The following is a 14,946-nucleotide window of genomic DNA, read 5'->3' as shown; positions in this document are numbered from 1 at the left end:
TATCAGGCCGTTATTATGGCCAGAGGTGATTGTTCTGGATACTGATTTCTCAGGATCTAAGCACCCAAATTACATGAAAATGTATTCACATGTCAGTTCTAGTATAATATATTTGTCCAATGTATACCCGTTTATCAACTGCATTTCTTCTTGGTGTAGCAATTTTAATGGCCTGTAGTGTAGAAATCATATGTTTAATTTTCCAGTGCAGAGAGTCAGGGAAACAGATTTGTTTTCCCTTTTCTTTGAATATAAGCTCTGTATCAAGGACTTTTGAGACTGACACCGAAAATTAGTTAAATAAGGAAACTAGGAACAAAAATACAGAAAGTCTAAGAATGTACGAGAAAGCAAATTGGGTATCTGGATGTGGTATCACAAATAAATCTGTTTGTTTTCCGTATTAGTTGTTTGCAAAAGAAAATGCTGGATGCGAAATGATTTCGACGCCACAAGGCATTGATGATCTAAGACATTTCTGAAAAAAAAAGAGGTCGAGGACAGAGATGACTGCACAACTAGAATACAATATTTTAGGGAAGCGGGGTATTACACAATAACTGGATAGTGCTTGTAGGCAGCCAATTGAAAGACATAATGATCACATTCTCAAATATAGTTACACAATCTCTAAAACCGTGTGGTCTATTGTGGTTTGTGGTGTTTCCTAGCTCGCATTTCGTGGACCTTAGTGATGCAGTGATTAATCAAATCCATGAATTTCCCTCCGTCTGCAACATTTCATCTAGATTTCATTTCTGGATACGATACCGTGCTTAGCTTTCATCTTTCGAAGGCTACTGTTTTCAAAGTTACATGCAAAGATATTCAAAAGTTTATTCTTTCTTGTACGCTGCAGGTCTGCCATGAGGGTAAAAAAGATAGTTGCTGTAACTGATTCTGCAGCAGTTATCGCAAATAAGACAATGACATTTCAACAATGTAACTGTTAGTCATATTAATCAGATACATTTCCTCTGAACGTAAACCTGTAGCAGGGTTTTTACACTTCCCTCAAGCCTTGTGAAAAGGATCTAAATCGCTTAGCGAAACTTCGCTGCCTAGTGTGGATAATCCAAATACAGTTACTTCTCAGAGCTACAACGGTGCAAGTGTTTGGTGTGGTCATCGTTCAAGTGTTCAGACTCTTCTCAATGAACATTTTGAACATGCCTATATTGTTCATTATAATGCCAGTAAATTAGACCTGATTGCAACCTAAGCGAAGAGTCAGAATATGGACGTTAGAATTTTTTGTTTGCCGTAGCGATATTCGAAGATTTACCTCTAGTTCTTTACAGCGAATAACGGTGCTAATTGAAACAGTGACCAGGAAAGTCCTTCATGTTTCCAACACGCAGTGGAGTTTTGTACCAAGAACTGTGCAATTTGTGTATGAAAATAGTGACTCGTAGAATTCCTGGGGGAAGCTGAGCTTCCATCTCGACAAATCACTACAATTACTTAAACAACATATCTCCGTCTGAAATTAAAGCACTCACAGCATTTCAATTTTGGTTGTCTGTATTTACAATCATACTCTGCCAGCGTTGCTATATTGTACTGCCAATTACAAAAATGACTAGTTGACCCACTAAGTGTACAACAAGGCGCAGAACATCGCAAAAATATACCCGAGGTAACATCCCTGACACGATTTCGACGTGCTGAGAGCCGCTGCATCCTGCGAAGAGACCGGGACAGGAAAACGAATTCCAGAAACTGTTATTTCAAAAGAAGTGTGAGATAATATTATCGCTCAAGTTGCCGAAAGTTGAATTTACCGCATATCTCGTCACTGGAAAATTAATTTAATTCCGAAAAGTTAGTTTGGGGAGCAAATCATTTTCTGCAAACATTGCTGCTGAGATCTTGCAAAATATATCCCATCCTTCAGTGCAATAAGTTGAGAACAGAATTACAGATACTAAACACGAGGAACGAGTTTAGAAATTTCTGTAGTTCCTGTTGTAAAAGAATTTGCAGTAACGTTTTAGTCAAACAAAGAAACTCCTGAAATCATTGCTACAACAACGGCGATTTCGTCTGACGCGGAGCGATCTTCCACCACTCTAAAGAGAATAAAAGCTTTATCTGCGAAATACTATGAGTCAACAGCCAACTGCTAGAAGCAGTAGCAGAGTTGTATATCGAGAAGGACTTCGTACACAAAATTGAAGAATTCAGTGAATGCTTCATTGATAGAACCTCTACTCTTATTGAGTGGAGAATGGACTTTTCGCGGAAACATTCATCGTAAGGTGGGTGTATTTACGTACAGCAGTTACTTTTTATTCATTATTCAACCACATATGTTAGTCGCCTGAAACTTTGTAGATCATCTTCCAGTAAACCCCCTAGATAAATCTCTGCGTACCACCACTAGTGCAAGCTTACCGAGCAGCAGACCAAATGACTGGTTTCAGGACATTCTAGCAAACCGAAATCGAAAGATGTAACTTAAAAGGAAAAAATCGATATGCGTAAAGGTAATTTTGGGTGTAAGCCAAAGGGCTTCTACAGGGCTATAAATGTTTGCAATACAGTCTGTGTAAATGACGTAGCGGATAACGTCAGAAGCTCCTCGAGTATGTTCACAGACGATACTCTTGTCTCTAGGAAGGCTGAAACGCCAGACTACTGTATCGAAATGCAGTATGATCTGCAAGTAATCACGATTGGTCTAGTTGACCCTGAACGTAAGTAAATGTAACGTACTGCACGTGCATGGGGTGAACAGATTGATAAGAAAACATTGGATACAATAATAACCTGATAATGCCTCAGAATGTCCAGCCCATGCGGACTGAAGAGGCAAGACCACAAAGATTTACTGCAACAGTCTGAAGAGAATTACCTCATCCCCAAGAGAAGTGGCTTTCAAAACACTCGTTCGGAAGTTTCTTGAGTATTGTTCATCAATCTTGGACGATTACCAGGTAGGATTACTAGAAGACGGACAGAAGATGCGATGAAGAGCGACGCGTTTCGTCCCGGGGTCGTGAGTAAGCGAGAGATATTTAGCGTAGACAATTCGCATCTGTTCATTCCGTCTCGCAAACTATCGCCTCAGTCCAAGAAGTTTCGAGACTGGATTGAAAAAAGAGAGAGGGAGAGAGAGTGAAAAGTTAAGATGGTGTTCTCAATCCTTCAGATGCCCTACATATTCTCCCACCACTTGAGTAGAGCGCACAGAACTTTCATAGAACCAGGTGGAACCGTGAGAAAAGTCATTCCATGGAAAGTTGTTCAGCTCGCCCCTCACAATCATGGCTTCACCGATCCTTGCGTATCATAATGGAACTGTTCTGCAGGTTGTAGTTTTGTGGTAGGTTTATATTGGAAACACGAAATCTCGTCACCCATGACAACGTTATCCAGAAAAAAATTCAATTTTACAGTTTCAGGTAAGTCATTGTATGCGGCCAAGAGTTACAGTTTCTTCATTCGAAAGTCGAGGAGTGAGGGAAAAACCATAGTGAATGTCCATCTCTTTCAGAACAAGTGTGCATGTGCTTCGGTGATAATGATTATCTTCGTAGCTGGTGCAACAAAGCTAACATGAAACACAAGAGAATATGCAGTACAATCTATGAATGAGTAAGCTGTATAACTCGAAAGAAAATTGTTGAAACATTACAAGTGACATGTACAATTACACTGGAAGGACCTAAATAGATATAAGTAATTTTATCATAAAAATCTTAATACAAAGAAAAATTTAATATTATAGTCTTCCATGATGTACTAAAGTAAAGTTGCAAATGCAGTGTAATCATGACAGTAGAAATGAACAAAAATAACATTTCTAGCAACTAGGAAGGTGAAATACTGCACATGTTAAAAAATACGTGTGAAAAGAAAATATGCATAACAATTAGTATCAAAATGTTACATTTTAACAATTAATGGCAATGAAAAACGGAAGAGAAATATGCATGTCCACACACATAAAGTTATTTCCCTGTTTTTCCCAACTACACGAAGAAGACAAATCACAGCTAACCAACTGAGAACACTTATAGGGACAGGGAACAAATCAACCACAAAAACACGTGAGGACAGGTAATAAATGAACTAAAAATGCTTGTCACTATAAGGAACAACTATAGTTGAACTAACTATAGAAAAGCTTTCTGAATACATTCAGGAAATTAAAGATGTAATTAAAAAAAATTATGCTAGGAAGTCATTAGCCAGCAGTGAGTCACGAGAAGAAATCTTGAAATATCATTTATACTAACAAATGAAATATAAGAGAGATAAATGTTTAAATGGTACTCCAGAATAAATTTAATATCCTGATTAAATAACATTATAAATGATCTGTTTTGTCGCTTCGCCTTCAACATTTTTATATTAGTGGAGAAAAAGTAAATAACCGAAACTTATCTTGGCTAAACCAGCAGTAAAGAATAGCCACAACTGAATTAACCAGCATTTCTTCTCAGTGCACTGAAACCTCATGAATTTTTCTTTGTTGTTAGTTCTCATTTCCTTCCTCGATCCTTATCACATTTTCTCCTTAAAATAAACTTATAGCTATCATATAACCTTTTATTGCAATTCCATCATATAGTTTTACATTGATACACCTATTGTCAACACTACAAGACAACTTCTCTACAATATATAACTTTTATAACTTAAATCAGCATTGTATTTATTATTCTGATTGTAGCGCTGCTACCCATATCGTCTGGATACTAAACACCTTAATCAATACTGACAGTACCACACATTATGAAGCGTTGCATATCTTATCTCATCTTTTCAAAACTACCAACATATTAAACACAGGGAGACAATCTAAGTACAAGTTATACTATCACATCAAAAAATTAAATTCCTAAGGAAAACTAAGGAAAATGAAATGTGTTCTACATTTTATTTGATCTGTCATTATCTTTGGAGTTTTACTTTGGCAATATTGCTTTCATGGATCCATTATCTCCCTGAATTTCATTTTCATTAACTTTCGTATTGCCTCCTAAAAGGAAAAATTATATCATATGGAAAGAATATTACCACAAGGAAATGTATCTACATAACTTCATCTTATAACAGTAAAACACGAACTCTAATGTCATGGCATGTGACTGAAATTAAAATAGTAAGAAATACAGCAATGTACATTCCACATTCGAATAATAGCCAACTGGATCAAAGTATGTAGCTGAGTATAAATATACAAGAATAAAAATGCACTTCAACTACTCGTAATAAATTATGTTTCATCTGTCTCAATAAATGGTTTAACTTCTGCAACGTTGTAAAGTCCTACACTCTGATGTGTACATAAAGTTTCAACGTCTACAGCATTGTCGTGTCTATTCTATGGATGTGGTAGGTGCATTAGAAACAAGAGAAATTTGTGACTCAGATTTTTAACTTCAACGAAATTTCACTGAAACTTACTGTCTCATGTATAATTTCTTTATATTTAATTTTGCATGTTATAATTCCTTTCGCTTTTCAGCAGCTCTCTTGATGTTACTCAATGACAGGGGAAGCGCATCCATGTGACAATCATTCTGATGTCGGAAAACGTACAAGTTATTTAAGAGAATCTGGCATCTGATTACTGTTCAACACAATTACAAGTGAAACTTCCGGGCAGATTAAAACTGTGTGCCCGACCGAGACTCGAACTCGGGTCCTTTGCCTTTCGCGGGCAAGTGCTCTACCAACTGAGCTACCGAAGCACGACTCACGCCCGGTACTCACAGCTTTACTTCTGCCAGTATCTCGTCTCCCACCTTCCAAACTTTACGGAAGCTCTCCTGCGAATCTTGCAGAACTAGCACTCCCGAAAGAAAGGATATTGCGGAGACATGGCTTAGCACAGCCTGGGGGATGTTTCCTGAATGAGATTTCCACTCTGCAGCGGAGTGTGCGCTGATGTGAAACTTCCTGGCAGGTTAAAACTGTGTGCCCGACCGAGACTCGAACTCGGGACCTTTGCCTTTCACGGGCAAGTGCTCTACCAACTGAGCTACCCAAGCACGACTCACCCCCGGTACTCACAGCTTTACTTCTGCCAGTATCTCGTCTCCCACCTTCCATACTTTACAGAAGCTCTCCTGCGAATCTTGCAGAACTAGCACTCCTGAAAGAAAGGATATTGCGGAGACGTGGCTTAGCCACAGCCTGGGGGATGTTTCCAGAATGAGACAATTACAAGTGTTAGCGAAACAGAATCATGGGGAAGCGCATTAAGAATGTCATCAAAAACGTTGATATATTTGTCCCACATCTGATGGTAGTGACGACAATAATTTACAAAGTTTGTTAGTTCTTCTCATAATACGTTCAACCACACAGGACGCTGGCCAGTAAATAACAATTAAGATAGATTTAATCCTGTGGCGATGCAAAACGCGTAGCCAAGTGTGTAAAGGAAATTGGAGACCTTTGTCTACAAATCACAAATGTCAGATTTCTTCCAGAAAATTTTTGACAAATGTAGCAGGGACTGTCTTTGCTGTGGCTTTCCACCAAAGAGTAAGTGAAATAAATTTAGAAGTTATGTCAACTCCAAAACGAGAAATATATTATTGAATGTAATGGTTTGCGCTAGCAAATCCACAGCAGTCATTTTTTAAGTTTAGCAGGAATAACAGGAAAAAATGGACTTCAGTGGGAGATAGTGGGTGGTTTAGTTTTTTGACAAAGTGTGTATCTCTTCAGAATATTACATATTCTTTTTTCCATTTTATTGAAATAGGAAGTCAAATGAAGTTTGTGAAAACATTTCCTTGGACCAATATGGGTATACCAGATCAGTTTATTCACAAACCCAAAGAGGACTGTTTATAGAACAACTTTTGAAAATAATGTTATTACACTCCACGTAACACTGTTTTAAGGCAGTGTTTGCTTTGTCTTGCCATTTCCCTTTCACACCCTTCCTGACACATTGGGCGGACTTTGGTTTCAAATATAATTCGTGAGGAAGCCTGGTTCACTAATGCTGGTTGTTTCATTGTCATTCACTATGCACTATGATGGAAGCGTGACATGTTAGTACAGCGGCTATATCACTTCCAGATTTTGAGATGGATGTGTAAATAATATGTGACATAATACGAACCGTTCCACCTGGTACGGAAGATATTTGAGATAGGTGGTATACAATTATACATAATCAGTAGTGTAACACTCTCAATACGAAATAAAACATGTGTTGTAAGTATTGCTGAACCATCTGTTTTATAACTCAAGCTGTAAAATACTAACAAGAATTATCTACAGAAGGACGGAGCGATCGACAGACACTGTGGAGGGGGAAGAAGAAGATAGCGCTACTGACCTTACGAAATATTTTTGGAATGTGCCTGTAGTTTGTGAAACGTAAGAATTCGTGGTGCATTACTGACACCATACAACATTTTTGGAAGAAAGTTTGAGAAAGGAATTACCAGATTTTTTGTATTCCTGTGTTAAGAAAATATTTCTGACAATATTGATTGAAATGCACTCTTTGCAATTGTGAAGTTAGTACAGAGGTTAATTACAGTGAGTGGAAGAGCATCTACAAGTTGCACAGAAATCAGACAACAATTGTAGGAGTTGTGGGATATGAGAGGTAGTAAAAAAGAGCGAGACATTTTTATAGGCTATCCCACCACGGTATTTCATCAATACACAAAGTAAGAAGTAAAGGAAATCAAGAAATTATTAAAAAAAGGAAAGAAAACAAAATCTTTGCCGCTGACACTGTAATTTTGTCAGAGACACCAAAAACCGATTATGGTCGTTTTGGAATGTTTCTAAAAATATAAAATTTTATCGGTTACGCAAAACCGCTAGTAAACGTATACTCAAGAAATTAAAAGATGTCTACATTGCAAATGTTACTCAGCCTCAGTTCGTTGTTAATGATCGTGAAACACAACTGATATAAAAATTACGGAAGACACCAATGATATACACGTCCTTTTCTCTCCCACATGACAAGCTTCGAACCCTGTGAAGAGCTTAGTACATGAACTAGTACGTTTATTTTGTTCATATTGTGCTAGACGTCATACGAAACGGTGGAAAAAGTCTTTTATTTCATCAAAAGTCATCTAATATTATTTGAGTAGGTTATAACAATTTCGCTGACCGGCTAGTGCTCAACAGAAGCATTGCGTCGCTAAGTTCCAGAACACATGAACATGAAAGCTGCAGCCCGATAACAGACGCATGCCTAGACACTGAAGCTTGGTGTTCATGAAGCTGATGATTGGGTTACAGTGAGAACAGATACTACCAAAAACGTTTGAAGGTTCCACAGCTAATTTACACCCATTTCGTATAAATAATAGTGTGCATTCTAACATTTTACATTTGGGATAACACTAGTAAAGGATATGCACTGCAACATATTGGAAGTGTAAAGCTGTGTCACAAGAGTGAATGACTTCATTCTGTCCGTATAATTATGTATAATTTCTTTGTGTTTCAAGCACTAAACGAATCTCTGTATCTTAGTGTTAAGAAAAGTGTGCCGCGCTGGGTTAGCCGATCGGTCTCAGGCGCTGCAGTCATGGACTGTGCGGCTGATCCCGGCGGAGGTTCGAGTCCTCCCTCGGGCATGGGTGTGTGTGTTTGTCCTTAGGGTAATTTAGGTTAAGTATTGTGTAAGCTCAGGGACTGATGACCTTAGCAGTTAAGTCCCATAAGATTTCACACACATTTGAACATTTTTTTAAGAAGTATGTGTTCGATAGACTGACGTTAGGCAGTAGCTGTGTAGGTGTTGCAAATGTTATAACTCCCTGTGGAGATATCTGTATTGGCAGTAAGAAGAGGCAGTGGATGTGACACAAAGACGAGCTGCTTATCTATATGCAAGCGACTATACAGTGCACAGACAGACAGTGATACACGCACATTTCGACATACACTGTCCAGTTACTTTAGTGTTACCATCCGTCAAAAGCCTCAATAACCACCTTTTTGCTTCAGGGACCATTGCGAGACACGCAAAAAGCGAGTTAGTGAGACGTGGAGCCATGTCGACTTCAGAGCGGTGGCCAGCTGCGCTGGGTTTCTCGATTGTGGATCCATTGCGCCAACGGCCCGATCGAGATGGTCCTACAGATTCTCGTCACCAGTTTTGTAAAGGCCTCGTCGCTACTGCTGTGGAGGCCGAGTTTGCCACTGTTGTTACGGTAGGCCGATTTTGTGAGATCGCGAAATGGCTTTTGTTTCAGTGCACCGCTAAGACAATTTTCTCCCTGCCACTATTACACAGCTATGCCCGAGGGTCAGGTATCAGGGTAGAAGAACGAAGTTTGTACAACACTCCAACAAATTAGTAAGAAAGTCACACAAATGAGTTTAAAACGTTTACTTACTTTTTTGAGTTGTTGAATGATTGCATCTGCAACACTGCGTATTATATACACAAAAATAAGGCCGTCAATGGATAGGTGCAAATAATTGTAAGTAAACTTCAAAGTACATAGAAAACGTAATTTAAGGTGTAAGACGTATGCTTTGCCGGCGATGGGCGAGGCATGACAGAATCTCTGACCAGAGAGTAGTTTATCGTTAGTTGTTGCTTGTCGCTAGTCTGCGCTTGACTGCGCGAGTCGACAGTAGCCAGTCGACAGTAGTAGCGAGTCGGTAGTACTCTAGTAGTAGTCTGCGTGAGTCTGCGGGAGTCGGCATGCGTCGGCTGTGTGCTCTGCTCGCGACTCTGGGGAGGACTCTGGAGGATGAGTATTGTTGTAGAAGGTAAAGAAGCAGCCTTGCGCATATTTAATAATGTATGTTAATTGTAATTTAATTTGTTCAAAGAAATGCCCCAATAATAAGTTTTATAATATAAAGCAACTCTTTTAAAGAAAAGTGTTTATTTCAATTTAAAGAATTTTTCCAATACATTATTATTGCTTCCAAGAATCAAAAAATATATATACGCCAGCATTGCACGAAGCTGTGTCGAAAAATGACTAATTAAGAGCAGATATAATTGCAGTTTTATTGAGGTAAGAATTTTTGCTTTTTTTTTATTCAGAAAACAGGGCCGAAGGTCAGCGCTGCTGTCCTCATAAAATTCACCAGATTACAAAATTTACATCCTGGCAGGATGTCGCCAAGTGTAAGAAATTGAAAATGAAAAATGAAAATGTAAATGAAAAATGAGCCAAGTGTAACCTCCCACAAAAAAATAATAATGGTGCCAAGCGTAAACTCCCCACAAAAAATAATAATTAAATGAATTTTTCTAATTTTGTAACCTCTGAACAAAATTGGCTCCGATTTATTGTCTGTGTGCAGAAATGCATTCACACTTAATATTCCCACAAAATTCTTTTCTCATTTAATGTCAAGTTCGAAACAGAAAAATTCCTATGCACCAAAGTAATAAAAAAAATTTGTAACCTGAGGAATTTTATGAGGACAGCAGCGCTGACCTTCGGCTCTGTATTCTGAATAAAAAAAGAGCAAAAATTCTTACCTCAATAAAACTGCAATTATATCTGCTCTTAATTAGTCATTTTTCGACACAGCTTCGTGCAATGCTGGCGTATATATATTGTTTGATTCTTGGAAGCAATGATAATGTATTGGAAAAATTCTTTAAATTGAAATAAATGCTTTTCTTTAAGAGAGTTGCTTTATATTATAAAACTTATTATTGGGGCATTTCTTTGAACAAATTAAATTACAATTAACATACATTATTAAATATGCGCAAGGCTGCTTTACCTTCTACAACAATACTCATCCTCCAGAATCCTGCCCAGAGTCGCGAGCAGAGCACACAGCCGACGCATGCCGACTCCCGCAGACTCACGCAGACTACTACTAGAGTACTACCGACTCGCTACTACTGTCGACTGGCTACTGTCGACTCGCGCAGTCAAGCGCAGACTAGCGACAAGCAACAACTAACGATAAACTACTCTCTGGTCAGAGATTCTGTCATGCCTCGCCCATCGCCGGCAAAGCATACGTCTTACATCTTTGCGCCTGTGATGCTTCTGGCCTGGCCGTGCCTTGTTCGGACGACACAGCAAAACCGATACCAGTGCTCTTCAAAAAACGCACATACACTGCAAACTCTGTGAGAGGATGCGTTGTCCAGCTGGTAGACGCGATCTTGCCGAGGAAAATACAAACAGCATGTAGAGGTTGACACAGTCCCCAAGAATAGATGCATGCTTTTATTGATCCATTGTGCTTTCCAGAATGACTGTGCCACCTAGTACGAGCCACGAAAACATTCCCCAGACCATAACGCTCTCTCCTCCGATCCGGATCCCTCTGACGATTCTTGCAGCGTATATTTGCTTTCAGATGTTTCTACCTGTAGACGCTCGTGAGCGTCTGTCCGATGGAGTGTAAAAGGCCGCCTGTTGCCATTCAGTGGGCGTCCAGCTGCGTCGACGATGAACAGCTATCCGCATGGGTGCAAGAGCGAGACACTTGCTGCGGAGACCCATAAACAGCAATGTTCGGTGAACAGTGGTTGCAGGTATGCTGTTGGAAGCCCCTTGGTACACCTGGGCGGCCACTTTCGCACAGCTGCACATCTATTCACCTGTAGACATGCCCGCAACCGTCGTTCACCCTTTTCATCTCTGTCTTGTGGTGCTCCACAGTTGCCTCGGCACCAGTTGTGGATAATGCCATTTTGCCATGCCCCGAATACTTCAACCAGGGCGGCTGGGAGCAGTTAACAAACTTAGCTATTTCGGAAATGCTTCCATCCTTAGACCGAAAGACATTGATCATGATCTTTTGAAAGTCATGCAAATCGCCCCGTTTCCGCATTAGGACAACGACTGCACTCTCCTCCGCGTCCTCCGGACACGCTCTTTATGCCCTCCACTGCTAGTGCTGCCACCTACCGTCTGTGAGACGTTACTGCAATTTGAGGTTGAACACATTAATGTGACTAGACCACGTAATTACAACGTTTTGTCAGAGTAACTGATGTTGTCTGGCAGCGAGTGGCAGCCGCCGCCATTGTTGGCGCTGCGTCGTACTATGACGGGACGAGAAGATGCAACGATTCTGTTTGATCTGTGAATGATACACCCTGTCATCCATCACATGCGATGAGGAGTTCAACGCCAGCGAGCATTTCTCTCCTCCAGTGATGTGTTTCATTAGGTTATTTGAACCTACCATGCATAACTCCAGTCCATGGGTAGTAGCTGAAAGTTAAACTATCGAGTGTTCGAGATTCTTGCATGACACCTTTGAAAAATGTCCAAAATTTTCTTTTAGTTGGTTTCTTGTCAAGGAAAACTGCTATCAAGTCCATGTTTAATATCCCGACACTAATTATGCAATGTTACTGACTGTCTCTGTAACAAGTTCACACCCAAAACCAGCCTGAAGATATTTAGTCCGACCTAAACAGTCACTGACCAGAGATTATTGACTGTCTCTGTAACAAGTTCACACCCAAAACCAGTCTGAAGATATTTAGTCCGACCTAAACAGTCACTGACCAGCGATTATTAGGCTATTAACACAGTCTGTCGTTCAGCAGTCTTCTTGCACAGAAGTTCTCACCACATGTCTCATAATTTCTACAAAACACGCCACGCGGAGTTTATGCACGACCTGATAGGTTCACATGCAAAATCTCGTAAAATAAATCACTCACAAAGCTCAAACTTCCTCGAAATAGACAACGCCTTAGTGGCTTTTCATCAGCTCCCAGGTAACCGATCAAACGCTCGGATTACTTCATTTTGGTACTAATTTGATCAACAGGATTTAACATAGGCTTCCGAGAGACCATCTCGACTCATAGACCAGAGGCACAAAGCCCTACTAGCCCTATTGGCTAGTATGTTAAGCAACGAATCAGATTAGCTCGAGCATTTCCATTCTCTCGGTATTTCTAATGTCAGCCAACCAGATTACCAGACATCATTTAGACTATAAATCTAGTAATTCCGAAAGTAAATTCAATTTAATGAAAACAAAATACGATACTTTTCCACAAAATAATTCAATAGTAAATTCAATAGCCATCACCCCTTCTGATTGCCTTTTACAAAATCAGTCTTACTTGGACATACGTCACGAATTCCCCTATTACATAATAACTTTCTCACTCTTACATTTACATATTTACAATAAAATATCATATATTGACTCTACGTATATCCTCCATTCACTCCACCAGAACACTCACACAATCAAAACACAATCACATAATTTTCCAATGTACTGTCAGGATTCTGTGGCAATGAAACTAAAGAAAATTCCACAAAAATAGATTACATGAACCTGTCTCCTTGGTTGTAGTTTCAGTTGATACTACAGATGAATACATACAGTCCCTAACTCGGTTTCACAAAGCCCGCCCCGTTATTATGTATTTTAGGTAAAAATTTATATCCGGGAAAGTATTGAAGTTATTGATTTGAAATTTTAGCAGCGTGGTTCTGTTATCCACAGAATTTGGTACACTAAGTATGAAAAATTTCGATTAATATTTAAAAGTACTTCTTCAGATTCATACAGAGTGTGTGGTAACGTGCTGCACGCAGCGTTAGTCAAGTACACCGCACGCCTGGCCCAGTAACCAGCGTCAGCTGTGTGAGCGTGAGAACCAACATATCCTTTCCTCCAGGCTCCGCTGCAAGCTACGTTTTCAGTGCAAAATGACAACTAGTAATAATGTGCTACGTTACAAGCCCTTAATAAATGGATAGTTCCATCACCCAGACCAGTACAAACATAGCTGTAACTCTCATCCCCAATTCCCGCAAAAACAGCACTTTAGCCCGTAGCGCATCTTAATCTCGACAGTGTGTTCGCATTTGACCCATGAACGCTTGCTCAAAATCCAATTTTCACATATGTTACGACTGCAGTAGCTTATGTAGAATATGCTCATGCTATGGTATAGGTACAATTAAGTGTGGACTCAGATGTAGAAGAAATACAAATTTTTCACTTGAAGAGAGTAAAAATACTCACTTCAAAAAAAGATTTGCATCACCCCGGTTCCCAGAAACCCTAAAGAAAGACGTTGACTGTGGATGATCTATCACAGACACAGTCCCTTTGTTCAGAAATGTCACAAAACCCGCCCAAAGATGTAAACAACCATGCATGAGCAGCGCCTATTAGACGGAGGGGGTTCCACAGCCGATCACTTCCAGTCATTCCACCAGGAAGGAGGTACACAGCTCGTGTTCAATCATGCCAAGGGACGGTTCGATCGCATCGTCATTGTTATTTTGTGTCAGGAAGGGCTCTCAGCAAGGGAAGTATTCAGGCGTCTCGGAGTGAACCAAAGCGATGCAGTTCGGACATGGATGAGATACAGAGAGTCAGGAACAGTCGATGTCATTCCTCGCTCAGGACGCCCAAGGGCTACTACTACCTACGGATTATGGCTCGGAGCAACCCTAACAGCAACGCCATTAACGCCATGGCGCGGTCCGTCTTTGCAACCACGACACCATGCAGCGCGCTACAGATGGACCCAACAACATGCCGAATGGACCACTCAGGACTGGCATCACGTTCTTTTCACTGATGAGTGTCGCATATGCCTTCAACCACATGTGTATGCCTTCGTCGGAGACGCGTTTGGAGGCTACCCAGACACACTGTCCAGCGAGTACAGAAAGGTGGAGGTTCCCTGCTGTTTTGGGGTGGCATTATGTGGGGCCGACGTACGCCGCTGGTGGTTATGGAAGGCGCCGTAACGTCTGTACGACACGTGAATGCCATCCTCCGACCAATAGAGCAACCATATCGGCACCATATTGGCGAGGCACTTGTCTTCATTGACGACTATACGCACCCCAATCTTCACATCTTGTGAGTGACTACCTTCGGGATAACGACATCGCTCGATTAGAGTGGCCAGCATAGTATTCAGACATGAACCCTATCGAACAAGGCCTCGGATACATTGGAAAGGGCTGTTTATGGACGAATTGACCCACCAACCACTCTGAGGGATCT

This window comes from Schistocerca americana, chromosome 5 (assembly GCF_021461395.2).
Source record: "Schistocerca americana isolate TAMUIC-IGC-003095 chromosome 5, iqSchAmer2.1, whole genome shotgun sequence".
Taxonomy (NCBI): domain Eukaryota; kingdom Metazoa; phylum Arthropoda; class Insecta; order Orthoptera; family Acrididae; genus Schistocerca; species Schistocerca americana.
This window is presented reverse-complemented; position numbering follows the sequence as displayed.